Genomic DNA, 19,496 nt, shown 5'->3' on the forward strand with positions numbered 1-19,496 from the left:
CCGCCGGGTGAGCCGCCGAGGGCCCGGCCCCGAGTCCCGCTGGGAGAGCCCGAGACTGATCCCGAGCTCCGCCCGGGACCCCCGCACCACCTCCCAGGGGTCCCCACCCACCGCCGCTCCCAGCCCCGCAGCGGGCGCCTGGAGAGAGGGAAGCAGGTCCCGACAGATCGCCGAGACAAACCTGCGCTTGGCGCTTCATGAAACGCGTGTAAAAGCGCAGCGCGGAGTCGGGGTCTGAGGTCAGCTCCATTTCGCATTCGCTGTTTGTAAAGGATAATGACGTGTAAAGGTGCTTTCGAGTAATCTGACCCCGTGCTACGGGGCGGCCAGCGCGGCTGGCCCCATTTTACAGGTGAAGTGAGTCCGCCCAAGGGTAAGGCTTGCCCGAGGCTACGCAGCGGCTGCACCTGGAGCACTACCGGGCTCCCGCGCCCGAGAACCTCATCCTGGAATTCACCTAACGCTTGCGAGCCCGTCACAAACGGGGCTGCGATTGGACATCGGGCCTTTCTGTAAGTCTAGCCCCCGCGCGGAGGTTGGCTGTAGTTTCAACCAACGGTTCACACCTCAAGTTTGTGGCTGGCCAAGGGCTACGTGCATGGGAAGGAGTGGGTCCGAAGCCCCAGGTGTCCAGCTTGCCACTAGCTTCCTAAGTGGGTTCCCTGGTGCCCCCGGTCCCCACTGATGTGCACTCTCCACGCCAGCCCAGCCCAAGGATCACGCTGTTCACCGCCCCCTCGACCCTGGGTAACAACTCAAATCCTTAAAGTGCTTCTAGGGCCACGCCCAGAGCGGCCCCACCCCCTCTGACCTCATCCCCACTCCCCTGCCCCCAGCGTGCACGCACCCCGCCCACACCCCGCCCACCAGCAGCACGCGGGCCTCGCTGCTGCCTCGGGCTCTCCGTCTGGAATGCTCCTTGCCCAGGCCTCCTTATCTTCTCTGTACGGCCATCTCAGACGCCATTTAAACATCGTTTCTAGAATGCCCTTGCACCTTCCCTGCCTTTTTTTCTCCTTTATATTTTTCACCACGGGACACTCTCTATTTTATTTATGCATGTACCCTTCCCCCACCCCCTGCGCGTCAGTTCCCCAGGATGGGGGGTGGGGTGGGTTGTTTGTTTTTTAATCTCAGTGCATGGCACACAGGTCTTCTTGGTGTTACGCGGCCATCCTACACCACCTGCCCTCTCTGGGCTCCAGTTTTATAGTAGTTTTCTTGGCACCCATGTTTCCTGGCCCCTGGTCCCGGTGGGATGCTTGGCATCAAGCCTGTGCTCAAGGAGTTGGCTAAATGCACAGCTCAGCCTCCTGATCCTGGCCTACCTCCAGGGGAACCTGGGGCAGAGTCTTAGTTTTTGCTAACGGGGTGCTAGTGGGAATGGAGAGGGACAGGGAGAGAAAGTAAGAAATCACTCCCCAGGGGTATGGCCCGTCCTCCATCCCTTCTCCTCCATTCTCTCTGGATCCTAGGCGCGCATGCACACATGCCCAGCATGATTTTCAAGCCACAGTCTGGGAGTCACAGCGGGCCATGTGGGATCCAGCCACCCCAACCATCTTCTGGGCCCTAGGTACACAGGCTTATACATAAGAGTCATCTTACTTGTTCAACTGAGCCACAGCCCAAATGCTGCATTTGGGAATGGTTTGCTCCTTTTAGAAATCAAGAGGGTTGTTATTATCTATGCATCTCTCTCAGCCCTTTGCATCCTGATCATCTTTCTTGGATCTCAAAGTTATAGCCAGTAGCAAGCCATCTGTTTTATAGCCCCCGAGATACATCCTCTTTGGTAAGATTCTGTTAATTAAAAAGTGATTGTGTTTCAAGTCCCTGCAGAATTTGGGGAATCACCAAGTTCTGAATCCATCACTAGGTGCGTAGCAGTCTTGAAGATTTTATGTCCTCTTCCTAGGAGCCAGCAGGTAGCGTGGTAGTTAAAGCACTGGACTCCCATGTGGGTGACCGTGGTTTGAGTCCTGGACCCAGCAGCTTAAAAATCACTCTGGGTGTGTGTATATGCATGCCCAGAATCCCGAGAGGAGGATGGAGGAGAAGGGATTGCGGTATGGCCACCCTCTCTGGGGGTGATTTCTCTCTTTCAGCACAGGAACCCCATGGCAACAACCTAAAAAAAAGAGAGGGAAAAGAATTGAAACACCACTCCTGTGTTGCCAGGGCAGGGGCAGTCTCACTGACCCGGTCCTGCTAGCACGGCCCGATACGTGGGAGGCGTCAGTGTTTGTTCTGCAGTCCCTCATGCAGGCGTAGGTCACCAGCACGTGAGTGAAACGTGAGGACTCGAGACTCCGTTGCTCGATTCAGTGTTCTCAGTTGAAGTCTGGCTCTGCAGAGCAGGAGCCGTAAAACAGCCAACCTTTGACCCCACCGTCCTCTTTCTGGGCACTGATTCCAAAGACACAGTTTTAAAGAAGAAAAAAAGCTATATGTGCATGGATATTTATAGTTGCGTAATCTCTAATGACAAAAAACCTGGACTGAACCAGTAACAGCAGAGTGGCTAAATATGGTATGGCCACACGGAGAAAAGCGGGCAGCACCAGTGTGATAGCCGTGGGGACTGAGGAGACAGAGTATCGTTTCCGAAGTGTGTGAAAAGGGAAACAAAGTTATTTTCATAGCAGGTTAAAAGTGCAAAGCTATACCTACCTATTGATAAAAATTAAGAAAGTACATACACACATACACTGTCTTGATACTGGGAGGTGACATTTTAAAAAATAGCTGTTTGTTTTTTTTTGGAGACATTTTCACTATAGGGCACGTGCGTTCACCAGACAGACAGACAGAGATATAGAGACAGAAAGCGAGAAATCACCCCCAGTGGGGATGGTCACGCCGCAATCCCTTCTCCTCCATTCTCCTCTCGGGATCTTGGGCACGCACGCACACGCGCCCGGCGTGAGTTTTAAGCCACCGGGTCCAGGACGCGAACTGCGGTCGACTACTTGGGAGTCCAGCGACATAGCCATTAGGCCAACTGCTGGTTCCCCAAAAATAGCTTTTAAAATAATTTCCTGAAATGATGATGTAAAGGAATGGAGACTAAATGCTAGTCTTTCTCAAGATAGAGACCTCATTGCCTATCTTTTGAGCTCCACTTTCCTCCCCCAACCCCCAAGAAGCTCTGAGCTTGCACACAGCTCATACCTAGAAAATACCCAGTGATGGACTGATAGCTCTCACCCCCAAACACAGCCATCTCTTCTCTCCTTAAACATCAAACCTTATTTATGCACCTCCCCAGTGCCGTCAGGGCCCTGCCTCCTGCCCTACAAGGTGAATGGCCTGAAGCAACCTCTCTGAACTTCAATTTGCTTGTTATCATAACTCATTCCAGAAAACTTAGTTGACCTAAACAGCCTCCATCAAATATCTGTGTATTTGTTGGTGGTGGGGAGGGAGAAGGGGGCAGGGAGAATGCAGGAGAAATGGAAGCAAAAAGAAGGGCAGGAAAAGGCCAGAAGAACAGTGGTCCAGAGTTGGGGCTGGGGGACAGGAACGGCGGCCCTCTCCAGCTCCCAGTCCCATTTCTTGGCGCGGCTAGGGTGGGAAGCAGCCGCTCCAGGGTTTGCAGTCTGGCCTCTGTGGAACTGGCAGCCTCCACACGCAAGGCACTATTGCCAGGCCCCTCCAGAGCCACTACATGGAGGTGTTGCTTCCTGGAACATGGCCCTGTTTTGTTTTTTGTTTTGTTTTGTTTTGAGGCTTTTGCCATAGGGTGCGTGCACTCCCTAGAGAGAGACAGAAAAAGAGAGAGAGAGAAAAAAGTGAGAAATCACTGCTCAGGGAGGATGGCCACATTGCGATCCCTTCTCCATTCCCTCAGTATTTGAGGCATGTATGCACAAGTGTCCTGAGTGATTTTTAAGTCACGGGTTCGGGATTCAAACTATGGTCAACCATCTGGAGGTCCACTGCCACTTGCTTGTGCAGCTTTTTTTTTTTCCTTCTTTCTTTCTTCCTTCCTTTCTTTCTTTCTTTCTTTTTTTTTTTTTTTTTGTTGTTGTTGTTTGTTTTTGTTTTTAGGTTTTTGCCCTAGGACTCTGCACTCCCCGGAGAGGAGAGAGACAGAGAGAGGGAAAGTGAGAAATCACCCCCTAGGGGTGATGGCCACAGTGCAATCCTTTCTCCTTCATTCTTCTCTGGATTTTGAGTATGCAAGCTCAAGTTCCTGGCATGATTTTCAAGCCACCAGCTCTGGGACTCAAACTGCAGTCGGCCATGTGGAAATCCAGCCACCTTAAGCACTATACCCCCTGCTGGCCTCCAGCCCTATTTCTTAAAGACAGTGAGTCTGGGATTGTGCTTGGTTTTACCCATAGTCCCATTTACTCTTCAGGATGAGTTTCAGACTTGCCCAGGTAACCCAGCCAAGGCAACACTGGCGATGACCCAGTTCATTGGCTGCAGAGCTCCCAGGCCTAGAGGTGACCACCAGGACCGCTCCTGCCTGAGAGCTAGCCAGGACCCAGAGGGAGTGATATGAGCAAGTCTGAGAGCTCTCTCTGGGATCCAAGTAAGGCTGGCTCACAGGCTCAACTCAGCTAGCCAGAGCGGAGAGCCAGAACCGAGCTGGCCAGGCGCTCTCAGGTCCCCAAACCGGTGTGACTGCCTGCCTGTGTGCGTTGCACTGGTCAAATGACATCTGAGCAACTGGCTTCTCTGTTCTGTGAAAAGAACCAAGCCTAAGCTGAGAGGCTCGCAAAACAGACACCTTTGCCAGACGGGTCCTATCTTGCCTGTGTCGACCCCGCCCAGGGTTTGGGTCCTTGCAGGGTCAATGCATGACTCCCACCCCTGTCCCCGCCCCCTCACCCCTCCCATCCCGTCCCAGCTCTGCTGTAGATGGATCAGCAGGGAGAGGCGTCCTCCCTATTGGACAGGGAATTGGCCTCTGCTGCAGCCCCAGGGAGAATCCTGAAGTGGCCACTCAGGATTGGGCGCTTCCCAGCCACACAGAGCATGCTCCATGACACTTCCGGTCATGACACCTGGGCACCAGGCCTGGCTGGCGATTACCGATTACCGGGGGAGGGTGAGGGTGTGGACAGATGAGCTGGCAGGTCTGAAACTGGCCCCGTGCCTAGCAGAGAGTCAAGGGGTGAGCAGGAGGGCTTTAGCAATGCAGCTCACCTGCTTCCCGGCTCCCACCCCACCTAGACAGGCAGTACCGTGTTCTCAAAGGCAGAGAGGCCTGGACCATTACTGGCTCTCGAGCATACCTAAATTTCAAAGGAGAAATTCTAAACAAAGTGATTGTAGACAGGGTAGCTCCTATTAAGTGTTTAACTGGAAAAGTTAAAACAAAAAACGATGTAATATAATAATGCTGTTCATAAGATAATTAATAAATTGTGTCAAAATGTGGTGTGATGTAGTATGTAAAATAAAATGTCATATCCTGGGCCAGCCAGGTGGTGTGGTGGTTAAGGTGGCTGGATCCCACCTGGCAGGCTTCGCAGTCCAAGTCCCAGACCTGGCAGGTTGAGAGACACACCAGGCCCACAGACATGCCCCAAACGCTGAGAGGAGAGTGGTGGAGAGGGTTGATGGCATGAGGGGTGCTGTTGCACTTTCTGTCTCTCTTCTGTAAGCACATGTGCCCTATAATACATTTTTTAAAAATGTAATGTCCCATTAATATTGTTCAATTCTGTTACTGTATTTCTGTGGCTTTATATATGGTCTCATCTAGAGAAATTTCACAAGTCTAAACTTGAGGGACCAGCAGTTGGCATAATGGCTGTGTCGCTGGAATCCCATGTAGCTGACCATGGTTCTAGTCCCGGACCTGGTAGCTTAAACTCATGCCGGGCATGTGTACGTGCGTGCCCACGATCCTGAGAGGAGAAGGGATTGTGGTGTGGCCATCCCCCCTGGGAGGTGATTTCTCGCTTTCTGTCTCTCTGTCTTTCTGGTGAGCGCACGCACCCTATAGCAAAAATCCCCCCCCCCAAAAAAAAGAAGCTCACGTGGGGGCACCCCCCTGACCTCCTCTCCATGAGAGGAAAGGAAGTGGGGTCAGGGCTACTCAATAGCCCCTAGCCCACAACCAGATAATAAGCCCCGTCCTCATTTAGGAAACAGTGACTCCTCTCTGCTCCTTGCAGCTCACAGGTACTATGCATTTTGTTTTTTGTTTTTAGAGGTTTTTGCTATAGGGCGCAGGCGCTCACCAGAAAGACAGAGACAGAAAGTGAGAAATCACCCCCCAGGGGAGATGGCCATGCCGCAATCCCTTCTTCATTATCCTCTCGGGATCTTGGGCATGCATGCACACATGCCTGGCATGAGTTTAAGTCACCGGGTCCGGGACTTGAACTGCAGTCAACTACGTGGGAGTTCAGCGACATAGCCATTATGCTAACTGCTGGTTTCATGTATTGTTGCGTTTCATGGGGACAAGAGCTCAGTGAGTTGTCATGACACCTTTTATTTCATTTTATTTTATTTTTCCTATAGGGTGTGTACACTTGCCAGAGAGACAGCGAGACAGAAAGTAAGAAATCACCGCCCAGGGGGATGGCCTTGCTGCAATCCCTTCTCCTTCGTTCTCTTCTCAGGATTTGGGGCATGCACACACATGCACCTGGCATGAGTTTTAAGCTGCCAGGTCTGGGACTTGAACCACACACAGTTGACTATGTGGGAGTCTAGCAATGTAACCATTATGCATCTGCTGGTCCCCATGATTCCCTTTTCATGAAGGAGGAGGCTGAGTGTTGAAACGCTGCCCAGGTTCCATTCATGGAGGGGCTTGTCCTACTCTGGGCGGGGGCAGCCTTCACTGCAGAGAGCAGCCTTGCCCATGGGCTGCCCACAAGGGGTCACTCACCTAGGTGGGGTAAGAGACTGGCCATTTGAGCCTGACGTGGAACAACTCTAATGGGACACTCAGGCTCCAGAGGTCCCCCAGGAATAGGCAGAGGCAGCTGGCCCACGTGGCAGCTCTACCTCTCCCTCTGCCCAGTCCATCTCCCTCCCTGCTCCCTTCCTCAGGGGCTGAGCTCAAGAACCCCCCTTAGAAAAACTACCTGATAAACCGTCTCTGTAGCCGGGGAACCCTGCCTATAACAGGCTCAGAGAGGTTAAGGGACTTCCCTGAAATCCCTCAGTATGCGGGAACAGGGCAAAATCCGGGCTGGAGAGGCACGGGCAGAGCTATACATCTTTGAGGCAGGAGAGAGCGAGGGGTAGAGGGTCTGCAGGGTCTTGGGAGATTCCTGGGTTCACAGTTCAGAGGCCCCAGGGTCTAGATCTCCGGGCCCCACTGGCAGACCCACGTGTCAACAGCTGAGTGGAGTAGCTCCTTCTCGGGTGACCCTTTGGACTTCCTTCGCGGGAGGGGCATTTGAGATAAGCAGTGTGAGCGAACATGGTCAGAGTCAGAGGGCGGCCGTCTGCTAGGACAACATCACTTGACAACGGACAGGCTGGAAAACTTGCTAGGGCGGGCTCCGAACGCCCGTGATCTGATGTGGTGTGCGATGGCAATGAGCCCCTTCCAGTTCCACCCACCACTGTCTCCGTGACTCCACCCTCGCCCGCGGTCACTTCCTCTGAGGTTTGCCTGGGCTGCTGACCTGGTCTGGCCACAGCTGATACCGAAGCTGACTATGTATAGCCCTCAAGGACAGGGTGGCAGGGCTTGCTCGCTGCTGGCTTCCCCCAGCGCCTTCTCTCCCGTAATGGCCAGCCGTCTGCATCCACATCATTCCTTGAGTAGCATCAGGTTGATGCCGGGTGAAAACAAAGCCCCAGGCCGCAGCGGTCACAGTACCAGCTCCAAGGACCGCCCCCCGGCCCCACTTCCCCATGCCTACATTAGACCACAGCCCAGGTTGGGTGATGTCAGTCTGGGGTCTTCTCCTGCGCCCAGATCTAGCTGTGCTGCCTCTGCCTTCAACCCACTGCCCGCCTGAAGCTATGAATCCGGAGGTGGGAAGACAGGACAGGAGGGCAGAGGTGAATCTGTATTTACATAAGTATGCGCACACACGTATATATTTACATGCATGTGTTTTTTGGGGCCAGGAGCATAGATACTCCAGAGCGGTAAGTACATCCGAAACCCAGGTTTGGGTTTCTCAGTAAAAAGGAACCATGAGCCCTCAGGGAATTCCAGGGCGGTGATAGAATAGGTACAAGATGAGTCTGGAATAGCCTGTGATGCAGAAAGAAAGGCCCAAAAGAGAAAAAGCAACGGGGCATGTTAACACAGAGCTGCTTAAAGGGAATCTCACCAACCCAGTGTAGGACAGTTCAAGCACTAAAATGATAAGGAATTATAGCTCAAGGGGATAAAAAGAGAATCCACAAGTCCCACAGATGATAAATAATTATTAATAGCTGGGTGGGTGGATGGGCAGATGAGGATGGAGGGTCCCAGCTCACAGCAGAATTCCGAATGCTAACTGGCAGATACGAGAGTGCAGGAGTTTCAAGAGCATCTCTTTGCAGCCATTGCAGTAAAGAAGAACTCAGATGAGAATCACCGTTGTGTGCAAAATCTAGGCTAAGAGTTTTGGTAAGGAGCACGATGTTTGTATGGTCTTAAAGTATCTCCCTGCAAGGTCAGCTCTGTGGGACAGTCCTAACACACTGCTCAAGGTAAGCCAGACCCCACCTGGTAACTGTGGTTCAAATCCCTAGCTCAGACAGCCTGAAACGTGCCAGGCACGCTTGTGCGCCGAAGACCCAACAGGCTGGAGGATTGGAGGAAGGGCATCAGAGTGTGACCAGATATGATGGAGGCTGCTTCTCTCAATCTCATGCAGCAACACACTCTTATCATAGATTTTTTCTTTTAAAAAAAGTATCTCTCTACAGATTATGTATTAGAAAAAAATAATAACAGTATGGCTTTTTGAAAAAAGAACTATTTTATTCATTATCATTACTTGTAAAATTTGCTATAGGGCACGCGTGCTCACCAGAGAGCCACAGAGGGAGAGAGGGAAAGTGAGAGAGCAAGCCACCAAGTCTGGGACTTGAACAGCAGTCCTCGAAGTAGAAGTCCAGTGCTTTAACCACCATGCCACCTCCTGGCCCCCATAACAACATGTCAATCTTTTTGAGCTGCTGTAACAAAAGTACCATGAACTGGGTGGCTTATAAGTACTATAAATGTGTTTCTCACTGTTCCGAAGCCTGTGAAGTCCAAGAGCAAGACACTGGCAGATTGCTCTGTGTATGCTCAAGTCGCCATGGTGCCATGTTCTCCGGGAGGGAGGAAAATATGCCCTCACATGGCAGAAGGACGAGAGGCTGGAACTCTGTGTGAAGCTTCTTTTATAAGGGCCTTAATCCCACACAGGAGGAAGGAGCCCTCACGGCCTAAACACTGCCTAAAGGCCGCACCCCCACACTGGCCATGAAGTTTTGGCACCTGCATTTTGGAAGGGACACTATGAGATCATAGTACAGACCACAGCATGACACAGGGCAAAAATCCAACAGCATCTTACTAGGAGATCAACGCTGACATTGTCAGTAGAGGCAAAGAACATGACGTGACTCAAATATGACCCTCGGAGAAGGACACGTCCCACATGTGACATTCCGGGCAGGTATAAAGTCAAATTCTAAGGAACTATCTGACCACCCTATTAAATAAAACGGGATGGGGGGCTAGGGGAGGAGCTCTCTGTCCTTCACAGGGCAACGCCAAATGACAAATGCTGTGGAGTGTTTCAGGTTAAAGGAGAATAAGGCAGAGGCGGGCCAGGCAGGGGTGCAGGGGTGGTATGACTAGATCCACAGGGGAGGTCCCGCGTTGGAGCCCCTGGGCCTCCCTGAACATGCTGGATGTGGCATCCCCCTGGTTCCAGCCAGCTGCGATTGGAAATAGATTGCAGTGTGGAGACCCTGTTTGGGGTGTCTCTTCCCCTTCTTCTGAAGAAATAAACTCTATTTATTTATTTATCTATTTTGCTATAGGGTTCAGGCATTCACTAGAGAAAGAGAGGGAAAGTGGGAGAGCACCCCCAGTGGAGATGGCACACCACAATCCCTTATGTTCCGTTCTCCTCTAGGGATTTGGAGCATATACAAATATGCACCCGGAGTGATTTTCAAGCTATGGGTCCAAGACTCAAACCATGCAGTTGCCATTTGGGATTCAGCTTCCTCAACCTCCATGCCACCTACTGGCCCATAAATAAATAAACCTTAACAAAATTTTTTTTTTTTCATTATTGCCAGAGAATGTGTGTTTGCCAGAGGAAGAAGTGTGGTCACCCGTTTCTCCATTTCTCCTTCCTATCAGGATTTTGGGTGCATACACACATATACGCAACACCAAATAAGAAGATAAAAAGAGAGACAGACAGCCCAAATGTAACATCTGATGTTAGATCAACCCTGTACCAGAGGGAGGAAATGCTATGAGGGATGTTGTTGAGTCAGTCGGCAAAACTGGATACAAATGGTAGATTAACGTATTGCACCGATCTTAAATGGACTGGTGGGTAGGCGGGCTGTGGTTGTTTAAGAGATTGTCCCTGTCTTTAGGAAATGCACACTGAAGTATCCAGGGATAAAAGGTTACACGTTTGCAAGTTATTCTCAAACAATTTGGAAAAAGTTCTGAGTATGTGACGTGCGTGTCGGGTGAGGGAGAAGAGGGAACAAATGAAGTCGGCAGAATAAACTGTGAGCCGTAGGTGCATCTGGATAACCTGTTCTTTCTACTGACCTTATTCCTGTAACTTTTTCATAATCTCAGATTATTTCCAAATAAAATGTTTGTATTCTTTTTAAGAAGTTTTTGCCTTAGGGTGCTTGCACTTGCCAGAGAGATGGAGAGACAGAGATGGTGAGAGGGAAAGTGAGAAATTCCCGGCCCCAGGGTGATAGCCATGTCTCAGTCTCTTCTTCTTGTCTCCTCTTGGGATTTTTGGGCACGCACGCACATGTACCTGGCGTGTTTCAAGTCCCTGGGTCCAGCACTCAAACTGTGGTAGGCCACGTGGGAGTCCAGAAATGTAACCACTATGCCATCTGCTGGCTCTTCCCAAATAACATGTTTTTAAAAAAGAAAAGGAAAAAAAATACGATAGTGTTATGTTCTATAAAGAAAAATAAAGCAGGGTTGCAAGTGTCAGTCATAGGAGTCATGGGTGCCTGGCCTAGATGCCACAGCCCAGGGCCTACTGGACTGAGGTGCTGGAAGCCACGTGGCTGACCTCTGCTTTGAATTCCCAGGTCAGCCTGAAAACACCTGGTGTGCGTGCCTAACATCCTGAGGAGCTGGAGGGCTGGAAAAGGGGATTGTGGTGTGACAAGACTCTGTCAGTTTGCTTCTCTTTCTCTCCACTTCTCTCTGTCATAAAAAAATAAAACCAGAAAGAGTGATGAGTAACAACTTCTCCAGGTAGAGTGACTCAAGGCAAAACCTGAATAAGGCGAGTGGGCAACCCTTGCAGGTATCTGGAGAAATAGTAAGCTCAAAGATGGGAACAAGTCTGGCACATTCATTGGCAAGGAGGCCAGTGGGGCTGGAGCTGAGCGAGTAAGGGGAAGAGCAGAAATGGCTGAAGTTAGGGGCCAGCAGAGAGTGTGGAAGTTAAGGCACTAGCTCACTTAGGGCTGAGTCTGCAGCCTGAGTTCCAGACTCTGTGGCCTGAAAACATGCAGGGTGGATGTGTGAGTGCTCGCCTAAAATTCTAAGAGACGAATGGAGGAGAAGGGGTTGTAGCATGGCCATCCCCCAGGGGAATGAATTCTCACTTTATTTTCTCTTTCTCTGGTGAGTGCATGCACCCTCTAGCAAAACTAAAAGAGAAGGAAAGAAAGATGAAGTCACTGAGACCATGGCATCGCTGAGCAGGCAGTGTCTCGTGGGGCATTTGAGAGCCGTTAGGAGTAAGGGGGAGGGTCGTGAGGGCTTTGTGCAGAAGATGGATCTGACTAAAGTTCTGCACTCTGCTGCGTTGAAAACAGACGGAAGAGGAGGCAGGAAGTGAGGCAGGGGCAGTGAGTGGGCTGTTGGAATATCTCGAGCCATAGCTGATTGCTGGCCTGGGGCCAGAGTGGAGCAGAGGAGTCTGGGGGCTTTGGGTCCTGGCTGTGTTATTAAGCATTTGCTGATTGGTGGGAAGCGCGGTACCAGAGGGGCGTTGAGGATGACTGAGTTCTTTGACCTCAACAGCGGCTATAGGTTGGAATTGCCATCGGCTGCCGAGGAAGAGACCATGGGAGAAGCCGCTGTTGGGGATACACACCCAGAAGACCAGTGTGGGGGTATTTAAGTTTCACACACCCCTTAGTTCCACACACTGAGAACTGGGGCAAGCTGTCCATGGGAGTCTGGGTCCCAGCGGGGAGGCCCTGGCAAGGGAACAGTACATAGAGGGTATTTAAAGACACGAGGGTGGATGAGGGGGCTAAGAAGCAGGATGAGAGGTGAGGTCCAAGGGTTGGGCCTGGGAAATTAGGAGGCTAACCAAGGAGCCTGAGCAGGGACCATGAGGATGGCATCCTGGAAAGCCTTGACAAGAAAGGGTTTTGAGGAGGAAGGAGTGGTCAAGTGTGCCACAAGCCACTCGGAAGTCAAGGAGTGGAGATTCAAGAACCAACAGTGAGGGGGACCAGCAGTTAGCATAATGGCTATGTCGCTGGACTCCCACGTAGTCAACTGCAGTTCGCGTCCCGGACCGGGTGGCTTAAAACTCATGCCAGGTGCGTGTGCGTGCGTGCTCAAGATCCCGAGAGGAGAATGGAGGAGAAGGGATCGTGGCGTGGCCATCCCCCCTGGGGGGTGATTTCTTGTTTTCTGTCTCTCTGTCTCTGTCTGGCGAGCGCATGCGCCCTATAGCAAAAAAAAAAAAAAAAACTAAAAGTGAGGGACCAGCAGTTAGCATAATGGCTATGCCGCTGGACTCCCATGTAGTCAACTGCGGTTTGAGTCTCGGACCTGGTGGCTTAAACTCATGCCAAGCAGCTCAAGATCCAAAGAGGAGAATGGAGGAGACGGGATTACAGCATGGCCCCCCTTCCTGGGGTGGGGGGTGGGGGGTGATTTCTTGCTTTTTGTCTCTCTGTCTCTCTCTGTCTGGCACGCACACATGCCCTATAGCAAAAGCCCCTTCAAAAACAAAACAAAACAAAACAAACAAAAAAGAAGGAATGAGAAGACAGGAAGGCACACACAGCTCTGTAGAGGTGTCTTGCTGTAAAGAGAACAAGAGAGAGGCTGGCAGGGGGTGTGGTGGTTAAGGATGCTGGACTTCCACATGGCTGATCATGGTTTGAGTCCTGGACCTGGCAGCTTGCTTTCTCACTTTCCCTCTCTCTCTCTCTTGCTCTGTCCCTCTCTGGTCAAATTAAAATAAGTTAAAAAAAATAAAAAGTTAAATAAAAGCATTCTTAACAAAGAGAGAACGAGAGGAACAAGACAGTAACTGGGCAAGGAACAGGATTGAGATGGATTTTCCTTCACTGGAAAAGGAGGCCTGGGCCTTCCCTGCAGGGTCACGGGAAGGCTGCTGCTCCTGAACGCAGGGCACGCCGTTGTTTCCAGGTAAGTGAGGCACTCTCGCTACTCCTCTCTGTGGCCTGACCCTGCTTAGAATTGACCCCTTAATGCTCCCTGGCTTAAATATTAACTTCCTGACACGTTTCTTTATGCAGCTCTGCTCGAAGCCCTGTTCTCTCTTCTCTGCTCGAAGCACTGTTCTCTCGTAACCTGGATTCCTCTCTTTTTATTCAACTTCATATTTATGTCATGAGAAAGTAAGAGAGTAAGAGAGAGAGATGAGGACCGTGGACAGGGTCTTGCCAAGCCGTGGTGTCCCTGCTCTCCCCGGCCTTTCAGCCAGCCGGAATCATGGGCACGCCGGTGTGCGTCGAGTGTGTCCCAGGGCCTGCCCGCGTGGCTCCAGGATTGTGCCGTGGCACCAACCACCATGACCAGGCCTGATTGCTCACATCTCATCTGGCCTTTTTCTCCCATAAGCCCCCAAAGTACCCCCGAGCGTCCCCATCCCACCCGCTCTGCAGCACCCCTTCACCATGCTGATTGCCTTACTTTTCGTGTCCTATAAAGAGACCCTCTTTAATTTTTGGAAACTACAAAAACCCATTCACCTGCAATTGGACTCTCAAGATGAACACGAACACCTCTAAGTGCACAATATGTGGATAGCAAGCATTGTATCCCAGAGGAGATCTGAGGGTCAGTTGAACGATGGTAGAAGACGGTGAATTCTCAGAGACAGCGAGGAAGAGACCAGTCCCAGGTAATTGTCAAGGAAAACCTGACAGGTCTTATCAATGGCTGGGAGATAGGTGTCAACACTGCTCAATACAGTATACCTTTTAACAATTCTACTTCTAGGAATTTACTTAAAATTTTAAAAGTAGTCATTCAGTGTACTAAGAATATGTAAAAGGACGTTCTCCATATCATTCTCCATAATTGCAAAACATTGGAAACCTTCCGAGCATCAGCAATATAGGGCTGCTACAGCCAGCCTGGAACATTTACAACACGGCCCGTTATCCAGTCACCGAAGCGGTCATGCAGAGCTGAGTGCGCATCCCCCAGGGAGGTGTGTATGATACAGCCAATGAACAGTGGGTTATATACCTATTATATACACAGCAGTTAAAGAGGTGCTGTCTTAGTAGGAGTGATTATGCAAGTTTTGTTTCTTTTTTTTTAAGAGAGATTTTTGCTATAAGGTGCATGTGCTTGCTGCACAGAGAGAGACAGAGAGACAGAAAGTGAGAAATCACCCCCTGGGGGGATGGCCATACCACAATCCCTTCTCCTCCATTCTCCTCTCGGGACCTTGGGCACGCACACACACGCCCGGCGTGAGTTTAAGCCACCGGGTCATGGACTCAAACTGCAGTGGACCACATGGGAGTCCAGCGACATAGCCATTATGCCAACTGCCGGTTCCCCATATCATAGACTTTTTGTAGACCCTTGCATATAATAAATAACTAAATAAATACTTTTTTTTTCTTTTTTAAATGCTGCCACTACTTGGAAGAAGATGTAGGTTATACATTTCTTGAAATAGCCTTTTACATTTTAAGACTCTAGCTGAAAATAAATGCCAAATAAATCCACTCATCACAACTCAGTAGTTCTGAAGAAGACTCGCTTCCTTATATACACTAACCACAAAGTCAAGTATAGAATGCATTTATTTATTTTTGAGGGAGTTTTGCTCTAGGACGTGTGTACTTGCTGGAGAGACAGAGAGACAGAAAGTGAGAAATCACCCCCACTCCTGGAGGGAGGACGGCCATGCCGCAATCACTTCTCTGCCATTTTCCTCTTAGGATTTTGGGCATGTACACATATGTGCTTGGTTTGAGTTCAAGCTGCTGGGTCTGGGGTTTGAACCATGATCAACCATGTGGGAGTTCAGTGCCTTAACAACTGTACCACCTGCTGAGCCCAGGGCATTTTTATTTTATTTTATTTTATTTTGTTTTATTTTTGTTAGAGAGCTTTTTTTGCTATAGAGCATGTGTGCTTGGCAGAGAGACAGAGAGACAGAAAGTGAAAAATCACCTTTCAGGGGAGATGGCCACGCTGCAGTCCCTTCTCTTCCAGTCTTCTCTTGGGATTTTGTCCCTGGGATCCAGGTCCTTTAAATACTAGGCCATGGGTCCAGGGCCATAATGTATAAATCTGTACTATTTATTTTTAAAAGTGGAAACAAGTGCCTTGCCAAGGGGTGATAGCTAAAGTGAGAGAAATAGCTAAGATTGCCCAGACAAGCCAGTGAGAGGAGAGTGGAGATGTCTGTATGCAGGAGGAGCCAGGAAAGAACTTACCAGTGAGGGGAAGGGCAGGAAGAGCCCACAAAGCCAGAGAAGAGAGCTGGCAGGAAGGGCTTGCTTATGGCACCCACTGCGGGCTGGCTTCCCAGAGCTACGGCAGACCACCTCTGCCTCGTCCATCTCCAGGACGAGTTGAGCTGCAGTGAGGAGTAGCCACGTGGTTGCCTCTTGCCAGTAAGATGTTGGGGAACTTTTGGAAAAGATCTTTCTTTCCTGATGAGGGAAGCCTGCAAAGAGAAAACCTCTTTTCTGTGTCGTTCCCTGATTCTCGCCTTTGAATGCAGGCGTGTGAGGGTGTGATGCTTGGAGCTGTCATGGCAGACAGATCGCCAGCGTAACAGAAAGGCCGAGGGAATCGGAAATAGTAACCTAGAACCCTGTCTTTCCTGTGAGACAAGGAGACACATGTTTGTTATATCAATTGTCACTCTGGGGGCCACTTGTTACTGCAGCTGAAATAATTAACTGATACAGAAAATGGGAGTACAAAGTTGTTAGTGAACTTGAACTTTCAGATCATACTACCCAGGGGCAACCGGGGTGCAGCTGATAAAAAGGTCAGTGTGTGGGAGGGGAAGTAGAGGAACAAGGCTGGACCACACGTCTTTTTCTTTTATTTTTAAAAAAGAATTATTTAATGTTATTTATTATTTGAAAAGTTGACAGAGAGAGAGAGAAAGTGAGAAAGCAAGTTGCCAGATCCAGGGCTTGAACTATGGTTAGCCATGTGGGAGTCCTGCGCCCTAACCACCATGCCACTTGCTGGCCACTGGACCACACTTCTGAGCTGCTTTTGAGTGGCAGAAAAATAGGATAAAATGGAATCAGCAGGGGGACATAACATATCTTCTATGCCATTAATGTCAAAAGACTTCTATGAGGACCAGCAGATGGCATAATGGTTACATTGCTGGACACCCACATAGTGGACTGTTGTTTGAGTCCCAGACCCAGTGGCTTAAAACTCACACAGGGCATGTGTGTGTGCGTGCCCAAAATCCTGAGTGGAGAATGGAGGAGAAGGGATTGCAGCATGGCCATCCCCTTGGGGGGTGGTTTCTCATTTTCCATCTCTCTGGCTAGCACACGTGCCCTATAACAAAAATCTCTTTACAAAAACCAAAAAAATAGAAAAAAGACTTCTATGTCATTGCTCAAATGAAAGACTGATTGAGAAGGGATGTGGATCTTTGAACTTTCAATGTTCAAGCACATAGGAGATGCTTATTAAATGGCTATCACATGGGACCAGCAGTTAGCCTAATGGCTATGTCGCTGGACTCCCATGTAGTCGACTGCGGTTTGAGTCCTGGACCTGGTGGCTTAAACTCACGCCAGGTGTGTGTGCGTACGTGCCCAAGATCCTGAGAGGAGAATGGAGGAGAAGGGATTGCGGCGTGGACATCTCCCCTGGGGAATGATTTCTCACTTTCTATCCCTCTGTCCCTTTCTGGCGAGCACACGCACCCTATAGCAAAAACCTCTCCAAAAAAGAAAAAAAAACTGGCTATCACTATTATCATTATTTTACAAGGCCACTCTTGGAGATGTTATAATCTTATGGTAAGTTTTAGATGACCCAGAGGTGGGGCCAGCAGATGGCATAATGGTTTTATTGCTGGACTCCTATGTGATTGATCTTGGTCCCAGACCCGGTGGTTTAAAGCCCATACTGGTGTGTGTGCATGTGTGACCCAAATACCGAGGAGAATGGAGAAAGGATGCGGCATGGCCATCCCCCACGGGAGTGATTTCTCACTTTCTGTCTCTTTGTCTCTCTGGTGAGTGACACACCCTATAGCAAAAATCCCTCCTCTCTCTAAAAAAAATTAAAAATAAATAAATAAATAAATAAATGACCCAGAAGTACTCTGGCCTATGTACAGTCTGTCCCTGTGACACTATAGAGTGTGACCAATGGAGAGAACACTGGCTTTGGAGTCAGGTTGCATGTCCTGCCGGGCTGAATTTTGAGTCTGTGTCTTCACCTGTAAAAGGAGAGAAGAGTCCCTCCCTCTCAGCACTGACATGAGAAGTAGATAAGGCACTGCAGGTGCTGGTACGCTGCAGGCGTTAGAGTGGAGAGCCTTGTGGTAGACGCTGCAGATTATGTGCAAAACATTCCATCTTTTTTCTTCTTCCTAACAAGACCTCACTTTCATCCAGGCATCTCTCCCTCATACATAAGAAAATCTTTTATTTTAAGAATTATTAATTTAATTTAATTTATTATTAATATATTTTTTAAAGAATCATTTTATTCAACTTTATTTGTTTTAATTTGACCAGCGAGGGACAGACTAGGGGTGGAGGGAGGAGTGAGAAAACAAGCTGCCAGGTCTGGGACTTGAACCAGTCGGCCATGTGGGAGTCCAGCACCCTTAACCACCATGCCACCTGCTGGCCCCAATTGTATTATTATTTTAAAAATTTGCTCTAGGACAGATGCACTCACCAGAGAGAGAGAGAGGAAGAGAGAGAAAGCAAGCCGCCAGGCCCAGACTTGAACTGTAGTCGGCCAAATGGCAGTCGAGCACTTTACCACATCACCTGCCGGCCCCCATAAGGAAATCTTAAGGATCAGAGAAGCATTTCTGGGGTCTCCCAACCCAGTAATTATGAGAGGCAGCATTTGAACCCAGGTCTTCTGGCTCCCAGCCCCCTCCTTGTCTCAGTATCTCCCCTCTCTGGAGGAATCAGCACATTTATCTAAGGCAGCATCCCTGGGTGTTGAACGTTCTAAACCGTAGACTGCTTCTCCCCAAGTGATCAAAATGTGAGACAGAAGCCATAAACGTCTTGAGGACCAAGCCTAAGAAGTGACTTGGCATCCTGTCTGCCATGACCCACACACACACCAATCCTCAACAGAAGGGGGAGGGGACCACATGGGTGTGAATCCTGGGAGGTGAGACTCCTGGGAGCCTTCTTGGGAGCGGACACTACAAGCATCGTAGCACGATTATAGAAACAGTGTTGACATGACACATCTCCTGAAGAGCTTGGGGACCCCAAAGAGATCACAGACCACATCTGAGATCGTCAATTACATAAATGATGCTACCATTTTGAGATGATTCTCAGATTTAGCTTTCTTTTGCAGATTCACCCATTTGTCAGAGAGCTTCAGAACCGAGCCAGAATCGGGCTGGCAGGTGGCGTGGTGGCTAAGTTGCTCGACTCCCACATGACCAACCACGGCGTGAGTCCTTGACCTGACGGCTTGCTTTCTCACTCCCTCCCTCTGCCCCACCTCTCTCTGGTCCAATTAAAACATAATAATAATAAATAAAATAAAATAACTTTAAATGAAAATTTTAAAAGAGCCAGAAGAGGCCAAAGACTCTTCATCTCCGGGGACGATGGCAGAGCGAGGGTTCTGGAAGAGCAGTGCAGTAGTCTTCCAGAACAGATAAAGTGCCATGTGGCCATTCAGAATTTCTCATCATGGGCTTCTGAATCCTTGGACTTATCTTTAATTTCCTTGACCATTTTTAATCTGAACCAATTCTTGACTAACTTGTTCCACAAATTCCCTGTATTAAATAATTTCTTTAATTTGTTCTAGCAGGCTTTGGCTAAAAATCCCTGAGGCAGGCTTCATTTCTACATGCTAAGCTTTGGCAAACACACTCATGAATAACTCAGCCAAAAAATCTCCATTT

General features: G+C 49.6%; 1 protein-coding gene and 1 long non-coding RNA gene across 3 annotated transcripts in view; one reads left to right on the forward strand and one right to left on the reverse strand.

Moving 5' to 3' along the window:
• PDLIM1 (PDZ and LIM domain 1) overlaps positions 1-200 on the reverse strand; it is a 61,717-nt gene extending 61,517 nt beyond the window's left edge. The window contains exon 1 of the mRNA XM_006164512.3: positions 182-200. The gene's annotated coding sequence lies outside the window, so the exon portion shown is untranslated. The remainder of the gene's footprint in view (positions 1-181) is intronic.
• On the forward strand, positions 184-19,027 carry LOC114005322 (uncharacterized). 2 transcript variants are annotated; one of them, XR_003547197.1, is made up of 4 exons: positions 184-239; positions 331-512; positions 14,075-14,267; positions 18,935-19,027. It is a non-coding gene; the product is annotated as an uncharacterized LOC114005322 (long non-coding RNA). The 2 variants fall into 2 exon arrangements; XR_003547196.1 differs by lacking the exon at positions 184-239 and having other exon boundaries at positions 270-512.
• The last annotated feature ends 469 nt before the right edge of the window (positions 19,028-19,496 follow it).

Source organism: Tupaia chinensis, unplaced genomic scaffold, assembly GCF_000334495.1.
Source record: "Tupaia chinensis unplaced genomic scaffold, TupChi_1.0 Scaffold143636_1, whole genome shotgun sequence".
Taxonomy (NCBI): Eukaryota; Metazoa; Chordata; class Mammalia; order Scandentia; family Tupaiidae; genus Tupaia; species Tupaia belangeri.